The sequence below is a fragment of the Mytilus californianus genome, unplaced genomic scaffold (genome assembly GCF_021869535.1).
Source record: "Mytilus californianus isolate M0D057914Y unplaced genomic scaffold, xbMytCali1.0.p SCAF_48, whole genome shotgun sequence".
In the NCBI taxonomy this organism is placed as follows: Eukaryota; Metazoa; Mollusca; class Bivalvia; order Mytilida; family Mytilidae; genus Mytilus; species Mytilus californianus.
Genome location: NW_026262699.1, coordinates 168,204 through 178,369, shown reverse-complemented (window position 1 = coordinate 178,369; position 10,166 = coordinate 168,204).

Here is a 10,166-nt window from a genome sequence, read left to right as displayed (position 1 = left end):
GGTATGAGTGCCAATGGCAATGATACAACTCTCCATCCAAGTCACAATTTGCAAAAGTAAACCATTATAGGTCAAAGTACGGTCTTCATTTTCCCATGTTAATTGTCCATTATCAATACTGCCAACTCTTGCCAATTTCGCATGAGATGCCAGTCTTTTGTCCAGTAATACTAAATTCTTTTAAAAGAATAATCACCCAAATTAAAAACAGTATTTTCTTCCATGAGAAGGGTCCCATGAATAACCTGTTTGTTTGTATTTATTCATTAGACCTTTGTGTACACAGTTGCGGATCCAGAGGGGGGTCCAGGGGTTGGACCCTCCCTTTTTTTTTAACAATCAATGCTTTGGAATGGGGACATATGGTTGGACCCCATCCCTTTTTAACCTGGGTTGGAATCCCCTTTTAAAAATGGCTGGCTCCACCCCTGCTACAACATATATAAAATGATAAAATACTAATTCATTTGTTATATATCTGTATTTTTTTTTAAATCAAGCATCATTAGTCATGAATTTAAAAATTAACCAAAATAAAGAACTTAAGTTGAATAGTTAACATGATTCTGTGATTTTTTTTTAGATTTAATTAACATTTCAAATGTGCTCGACTTCAACACACTGTATGAGGGTCACGATGGATGGTAAATTCATGTCAAATGATGTTAACGTTAATTTTTGGTGCATGACAATAAAATGTACACTTTCTTTGAGACGATAAAAAAAACGGCTAATCAATTTAAATTAAAAAAAAAGTCAGGGACACAAATTCGTCGGACAAAATAAATTAATAAATATAAGTTAGATTTAATGAGTCGTGGCATATGCACCAGACAAAAGGTGTTTTGAAATACAAGGAAAACCCAACATATCAACGAAGAAGGGCCTCTTTTGCTGTGCATAAGATTAAAACTTGTCACCAGGTCTTCAGCAATCGGCTTTTTAATATTCATCTACAATGACAACACATTCATCATTATAACAGAAACCAACATTCAATGTGTTGTAAGCGTTACATTTTTTCACACAAGAACATTTTAAACAGTGGATTTCTAAAATGACCGAGAGTCAATTAACTTACAGGTGTTTTGTATTTCACCATTAAGTAAAAATAACATATATATAGAAAATGACAAATTAAAAGAAGAAATAAAAAAATAAAAGCAGCAAATTAAACTATCTATACATAGATAACACTAATCAATTTACTTCCATGGTCAAACTTAAGAGCGAAAAACACGATTCCCTAAAAAAGAGTGATTTGAAAGTTTTTTTGCATTAGATTTCGAGTCCTCAAATTTGTTTTAATAGTTCCACCACATTTATGTAATGTCATTACAGGATGATACTCCCATAACAAACCGTGCATACATTCATTACATGTACATATATCACCAATTAACACAAGTTGTATTGTTTCAGATTCAATTTAATAAAACAAACAGTGGCATTCTGTTGAGCATATATAAGACATCGTAATTGGAGATAGGAAAGACAATCAAGCGACAGGGTGCCTGCTGATAATAAAATTCATTTGACAATATATCAATTTCGAGCTTTTTTAATATACCACCTTTTCATTTTCTTTAAATATTATCGAAATACAAATGATGGATAAATGTTGTACGGGTGAAAAAAAAAAATTGAGCAGCGAATCGTTTATTATTATTTAAATGTAAATGTATACTTTATCATTTATCATTAAATACGTTTCGCCAAATATTTTGTATTCAATATTTATCGTTTCTATTTGAACAATAAAAATTAGCCGCAGTGAACACTTTGAATTTGAACTTATGTATTATTTCATATATTTAAGAACAACTGGAATTTATTTTACATGTATAACAGTATGATCTCGCTAATGTACGTTGTTTTCGTATATTACATTTGTGTTGGATATTTTTTTTCAAAGACAACTTTTCAAAACGCCGGAGACCTAAGAATTTCTTAATTTAAACTGACTTTTCTGACATCAAAATATAGCTTTTTGACAGGAGTATTCAACAGTATGTGTTAATAGTATTTCCTTTGCATATTAAGTGTGCTTGAATTTTTTTAGTTACTGCTGTATCGTTTCTTTTGAGGTAATTCGTCGTTATTTACTGATGTGAGTAAAGGAATTTAGATAATGAAATTTAAAAAAATCGGAGACCTAACAATGAGATAAGATAAACTGATTTTTTTATACCACCAGAAAGGTAAATCTATGTAGAATTCGGTCGTATGTGTTAATAAGTATTCAGATGATTAATAAAAATAATATGAAGAATTAATGAAGGGTACCCATTTATTTTCCCATTACTTTCTATGTTAATCGAACATCATTAAAAACATTGCACCCCGGGTGTCGCTGATAAGGGTAATCGGCCATTAGTGTCCTTCATTCTTGGGTATGTTGAAGCTCAGAAATTACCTATATAAGATACAACCTTCTGTTCATGGTGTTCAGCGAAGAACGCCACTGTTGCTTGCAGATAGCAAAGGTTCCCGTCTTGAGAAGGAAATCTCGCCAACAAACTCAATACATAATAGCATTCAATTTCGCTGCAAATCTGGTGCAAAACACACGAGTGCACAAATTGGCTAAGACACCATATTGAACACGAAATTCAAACCATGGTGACATTCAAATATATATATATATCTGGGCTGCCACTTGTGATCTAACCTCAAAAAATCAAGACCATAGTATCGAATTAACATCAGAGTCTAATGACATTGTGAATAGTGTTATCACTCAATATAGGGAAATCGCGAGTATTGTTAACCATTACACATCTTCAAGAGTAACATTTTTATCCATTCCAGTATACTCAATTGTAAAATACAACAAATATAATAGGCTCAAGATTTTAGATAAACACTACGAGCAGGACTCAATACTATTATATCAAATCAACTTATTAAATGATCAGATCAGTGAAATAAATTTCAAAAACAAACTTCACCTGATTTCAGTAAGGATCTATGCAGAAACCCACGGCATACTACATGGAGGACAAGAACGATATACAAAACTTGATTATAAATTTGAATTATATCAAGACGGAATACATCCCCGCTACATACTAAATAAAGTGTGGTTACACAAGTTATCACTCCAAATACAACATGATTGCTGGTTTCCACTTGAATGAATCTGGTTAGTGTGGATGTCACCACGCTACACCAAACTTTAACCGCTGACACTCTTCCCGGCTTACCCTTGCAAAATTCACAAACTATCTTGAGTACATATAAATATATATTAATAGACTAACTTAGGAATAGGATTCTAACCTACTAGCACTGTATACCAAACGAAGTATTGACTGGTAAGTGTGGGAGTTACCACGCTAAACCATATTTTATCTGCTTGTTGACAACTTTATCTATATTTAAATCTGTACCGTCCAGTACCGTTACAACTATATTTATACCAATATTGCAGTGATATCTTTGGCAAGTGTGGGAGTTACCACGCTTTACCATATTTGTTGCCTGAATTGAAAAGCTACTGCCTAGCTCTGTTTACAACTTTATTTATATTCAAGTCAAATTTAATAAAATATTTTCCAACAAACTGCGCCTACGGAAACTATTGGATATCTCTGGTAAGTGTGGGAGTTACCACGCTACACCATACTTTACTACCTGAAATCTAAATCTGTACCGCCTAGCTCTGTCAACCTAAGTAAAATTTAAACATAAAATTTATACTTAAATCTTGTGGATATCTCTGGTAAGTGTGGGAGTTACCACGCTATACCATATTTTACTGCCTCAATTGTAAACCGAAAATCTGTACCGCCTAGCTCTATTACAACTTTGTTTATACTTAAACCTGGTGGATATATTTGGTAAGTGTGGGAGTTACCACGCTATACCATACTTTACAGCTGAAATCAAAAAATCTGTACCGCCTAGCTCTGTTACAACCATACTTTACAGCTGAAATAAAAAAAAATCTAGCTCTGTTACAACTTTATTCATACTGAAACTAATTGGATAACTGGTAAGTGTGGGAGTTACCACGCTATACCACAACTGAATTAATAAAATCTGTACCGCCTAGCTCTTTTACAACTTTATTTATACTGAAACTTATTGGATAGCTGGTAAGTGTGGGAGTTACCACGCTATACCACACCTTACTACATAAACCTAAAATCTGCACCGCCTAGCTCCGTCAAACTGAAACTTAAAATTTGTACTTAAATTTGGTGGATATCTCTGGTAAGTGTGGGAGTCACCACGGTATATCATACTTTACTGTTTGAACAATTTCACCTAGATCTGCCAAAACCAAAGTTGTTGTTACTGAAATTTGGTGGCTCATCATAAGTTTCGCCATGTCGGATCCATTAACAGCATTGAGGCCAAGAAGGGATCGAATCCCAACTCAGGTTATCACCCCATCAAAAGTTAACACCAGTGCAAAAAATTATATTTTAAATGAACAAAAAGCCCTGGATAAAATAGCTAACACTACTCTCAGACCAACTGATGTCAATATTCAATACAAAAAGGGAAACATTATATTAGAATTCACAGCAGCTGCATTCCTGCACTTCAGTAAAACTTTAGTCCAACATTTTTATTCACACCCAGATGTCACAGTTGAATCGCATGACATGCAGGATGGTAGATTAAAAATTGTTGAACAGTCTTTTTCAATAAAAAAACCAACAAAATCAAAGGCAAATCTACAGAATAAATCTCTATAATACAACATGTAGAGCTGAAATAAATGGGCGCAGCCATCAACAGTTCTTTAGTGAACTTCAAACCATAGCTACAAAAATGGACGTTATAAAAGACTACTCCTACATGAATGAAACGATAAGAAATGAATGCATGAAACATGCTAAAGCATCACCACTACATGAACCAAACAACATGCAGATTAGTAACAAATGCATTAAAACCAAAGCTAAACCAAACTCCAACACTCTGCACGATGATGATCAATCTACATCAAATCATAATGAGACCTGCCCAAAATGTAAACGCAAAGTTCTATCAAGAGGGGTCTTGTGCGCAAAAGGTTTACACTGGATACATTATGCTTGTGAAAAGCTAAAAAAAGTGAACATTGACAAGCTAGAAAATCCAGCCAGTGACAAACACTACATCTGCTCTCAATGTCTTGAAACAGATAATAGTCTTTTAACTCCTTGTTTCAATTCGAAGAAGTCTCAAAACAAAAGACTACTGGCTAAGCTGACCACTCCTTGATTGCCTTGCCCAAACAACCTAATTATAAAAGGACAATACCAATAGCCTTGAACACCAGGTACACACCAGATAAGCATGATAAGTGCAACCCAATACATGTATGTCCTATAGAAAAACAAACTACCACGGCAGCGAAAGCCTTACTAGACGAAGAGCTATCCTTAAGGACTCAATCAATTGAAGGTTTTTCAGCACCAAAGGTACCTGCACTTCCACAGCAATCCATGAATCGTAATAAAAAAATCAATGGGACTTCAGCTGAAATAGGCACAACTGATAAAGATTTACGGCAAAGGACATCAAAATTAATGAGGTTAGAAGAAGAACTAAAAAAAGAAAAAGCCTCTATAAGCCATACCCTTAAAGACCAATCACGGCTAAAAACATACTCCGTAAACATGGAAACCAAAGTTAAAGAGCTAGAAAATAGTAACCGCATATTGCGTATGAAAATCGTTGGCACTCAAAACCAAGCTTCAGACTCACCTATAGAAAATAGAAAGAACAATAGCCTATCACAAAACTCAAATGAGGAGACAAAACTCAGTATAGAATCTCATATTTCATCTTTGGAAAATAATTTGTTAAAAGATAGAATAGCACACATAGAAAATACTAGAACTTTATATAGACCGATGCAAGATATGGAAATACAATCTATCCAAAATAGACTTAAAAATTTAGAAATGGCTTTTGAACATCAGAAATCTTACCAACAATATCAACCATATCAAAATTCTCATGTTATTCAAAATCAACCAGCATTTACCATGTACAACCCTCCATTTTCAACTTTTTATCCACAGTTCCACCGACTCCCTACTCCGATGAACGTAGGCATGCCACATCTGTACAACCTAGCACATCAAATCCATGCACCAGGCAATTTACCTTATGGTTTACCTCCTCAGGCAATGAACATCCCACCACCGTCATATGCTGGACAACAGCCATCGGGTGTATCCAATACAAAATTTAAACCTGTATCTCATTTTGAAAGAGCTCATATCAAATATGATCGCAATAACGACAAGAGCAAGATAAATACTCTACAAGCTTGTAAAACGGAAGTAATACAAAACCAGGAAATTAAGGTTTGTCAGCCAGAGTTAAAACCACCAAAAGTTACGGAAACGATTGAGATACCAGATGAGTCTGTTGCCCAATCTGGAGTTCCTAAACATGACAATCAGTTAACTAACACTGGTGCTGACAGTACTGAACCAGGAGAAAAACAACATGCAGACTTCAGCAAAGATTCGATTATTGAAGAAGTGACCACCATTGAAGTTGCTGATACTTCGGACTCTTCTGATCTTGATGACACTCAAGCAGAAATGCCGCCAATTGATGTACACTCGCAAGAAACAACTGAACAGAACAGTTTTTTTTTAGCAAAGAGCGGTCAGAACCTAATGATAACTTAGCAAAACCCTCGTCTGATCTTATCAGGATATCAATTTTTAATTGTAAAAATGTATATAATTCTAAGGACTGTATTAAGCATATTTTAGATTTTACTGATTTTATTTGTATACAAGAACACTGGCTTTTTAAATTTGAGCAGGAAAATATGGGAACTCTTTTTAAGAATGTTTCTTGGGCGATTAAATCTGTGGATGATAATAACCCCATACCACCAATACAAAAACCAAGAGGTTATGGAGGAGTTGCCATCTTATGGAAAAATAGTCTCAATCATATTGTTGAAAAAGTAGATGATGGCTCAGAAAGAATTGTTTGCATAAAACTGAACGTAAACCCGAAGCCAATATTGTTAATTTGTGCCTATATGCCATGTTGTGGTACAAAACATGCAAATGAAGAATTTAAAGACTGTCTTGACCAACTCCATGAAATAATAGTAAAATACTCGGGTAAATACACCCCCATTCTATGCGATGACCTAAATTGTGACCTGATTAATGGCTCAACAACATCAGCTAGACAATCATGGTTGAAAGAATTCATTGAAACCACAAACTTGAAATTCAGATCTATGCCACTTACCTTTATTCATCCAAATGGTCACGAGTCTTCTTCTATTGACTACATCCTCACTCATGATTTCATCAATGCACAAGTCTATAATACAATAAGACTAGATATGCTTCATAATAATACATCTGATCATTACCCACTTTTAGCAGAAATTGAAATGGATTTCAAGCTTAAACATCAAAGTGATCAACCAATCAAATCACAAAAAGTCAACTGGGATAAAATTGACATTTCAAAGTACGAGGCTGAGTTAACAACTAGACTTGCTCTTAATCCAATTGATTATACTGCTGATCCTTTAGCCATTGAAAACCCATTGGACATCATTAAACAATCGCAAGATTCCGTTGTTACTGTAAAGAAGCCTTCAAAACAAAGAAACAAACACATTTGGAATTATGATATTGGTCTGGCACTTATAGAAAACAAAAAGGCACTATATCAATGGAGACAAGAGGATAAACCTGTTGATGGAGAAACAATGCAAAAGCGCAAACAAACAAAAAAGGAACTTCGAAGAGCTAGGCGGCAGGAGATTGCCAAACAAAGAGATGAATCTATGCAAGCCATTATGACTGCACAACGTAGTGACAGTAAAATGTTCCATAAATTAGTAAATGCGCAAAGAAAATCAGGAAAAACCATATTATCAGAGCTTAATGTACAAGGAGAAATTCACTCGTCAAAGGACGACATTCTTCAAGGGTGGAACAAACACTTCAAACAACTTGCAACACCTCAAACGTCAAACGAAAATGTGGAATACACAGATAGAGAATTTGATATTGACGTAATTGAAGAAATTTGCAAAAACAACGCCTCCCCGATAACTTTCACAGAAGAGGAAATTTGTCAAGCAATCGGCAAACTTAACACCAAAAAAGCTCCAGATGTCTACGGCATCACGGTAGAGAATATAAAATTTGGAGGAGAGCCATTAATTAAGGCAGTTACGGCAATAATCAATCATATATGCTCAACAGCATCAGTACCTGATTCCCTGAAATTAGGCATACTTACTCCAATCTTCAAAAATAAAGGCATACTATCTGAAGCAAAAAATTACCGTGGAATTACGGTTCTACCAGTTATAGGGAAAATTTTAGAATGTCTACTCCGTGATCTTATCAGGGACTTCATCAAAATTCTACAAAACAGGTTCAAAGAGGATTTACTCCCACAGTTTCCCCGCTCTACAGTGCTCTTATTCTTTAAGAATCTATTTTGGAATCTCTAGATCAGAAAACTTCAATTTTTATAGCTCTTTTGGACGCAAAGTCTGCATTTGATGTTGTGAACCATAACAGCTTGTACCGAAAACTATTCCTGTCAGGTGTGGGAGGTACACTCTGGTTACTAATACGACAGCTTAGTACTAATGCACAGTCACTTCTATAAAATGGGACGGTCTAACCTCTGAACCATTCCTTATACAACAAGGAGTTAGACAGGGTGGAATTTTAAGTACTGAACTGTACAAACTTTATGTGAATGATGTACTTGTCCAACTGGAGGACAACGGTTTAGGAAAATATATTGGAGATATTTACTGTGGAGCACCAACATGTGCTGATGATATTGCCCTGATAGCAAACTCACCAACAGAACTCCAGGTAATGATCTCAACAGTGGAAAATTATAGCAAACACGAAAAATATGTTCTCCAACCAGCTAAATGTGTTGTCCTAAAAAACGAAGGTAGTAACGCCAGTTCACTCCAAGACTTCTCAATTAATGAGCAGGAAATTATTCAACCAGATTCAGCTGTACACCTGGGTATTAAACATAATACTAACTTTAAAAAGACAATAATCACTCATATAAATGAAAACATCTCCAAAGCAAGAAGAAGTATGTATAGCCTAATGGGCGCAGGACTCCACGGCAAAAATGGACTTAACCCTACAACAAGTCTTCATATATTTCATACATATGTTCTACCGGTGTTAACATACGGCTTAGAAATTCTCCTTCCAGATAAGAAACAACTAGATAATGTAGAGGTATTTTATCGAAAATCTTTAAAGCAAATTCTATCCATGCCAACTAATACGGCAGATGTCGCTATGATATATACACTTGCGGGAGTTATTCCTATAATTGGGACAATCCATAAATCTGCTTTAAACACCTTTAATAAAATTTGCGATATGGATTCATATGTGGAGAAAGACCTCGCTGTAAGACAACTAGCTTTGGTTGGATTTTCCTCCTCTAGCTGGTTTGGAAAGCTTCGAAATCTCCTTGCCATTTATGATCTTCCATCAGCGCAGGGTATTCTTGATAACCCATACAGCAAGGAGCGCTGGAAATCAATAGTAAAAAAGGCGGTAGACAATTATTACATAGCTCAAACCACATCCTCCGCTCGGCTTTATTCATCTCTACGCTTCTTATCCACCAATAATCTGCTATGGAACAGACCGCATCCAAGCTTAACCAGCGTAAATACCTCTTCTCAAGATATTAGTAGATTACCTACTAAGTTGAAACTGCTGACAAGTACTTACTATCTACAAAGCAACAAAGCCGCCTTCAACCAAAACACAGTAGATTCAACATGCCTATTGTGCAAGGGTAAGCCAGAAACAATCGATCATTTCCTTATGGAATGTCCAGCTCTGCATGAAATCCGTACACCTTATCTACCGCAAGAATTATATAACTTTATATGTAGTATTGATGTGTGCATGAAATGTAGTACTCCTAGTAACATCACCCTAGACTCTAACTTTATATTGGATCGTAGTAGCTTTATATGTGCCTGCGGTTGCAAGTGTAAATGCACTGATGCTTGCTACACTATATAATACATAACGAGGAAGCTCTGCTTTGCTGCTCTACACGGACTACGAACTCGTATTATCAAAAACCTTCCGCCAAGCAAGCGTAAGGGTTTTTGACAGTAACCAACACTCATCCCACGAGGCGTACCTAGTATGTCT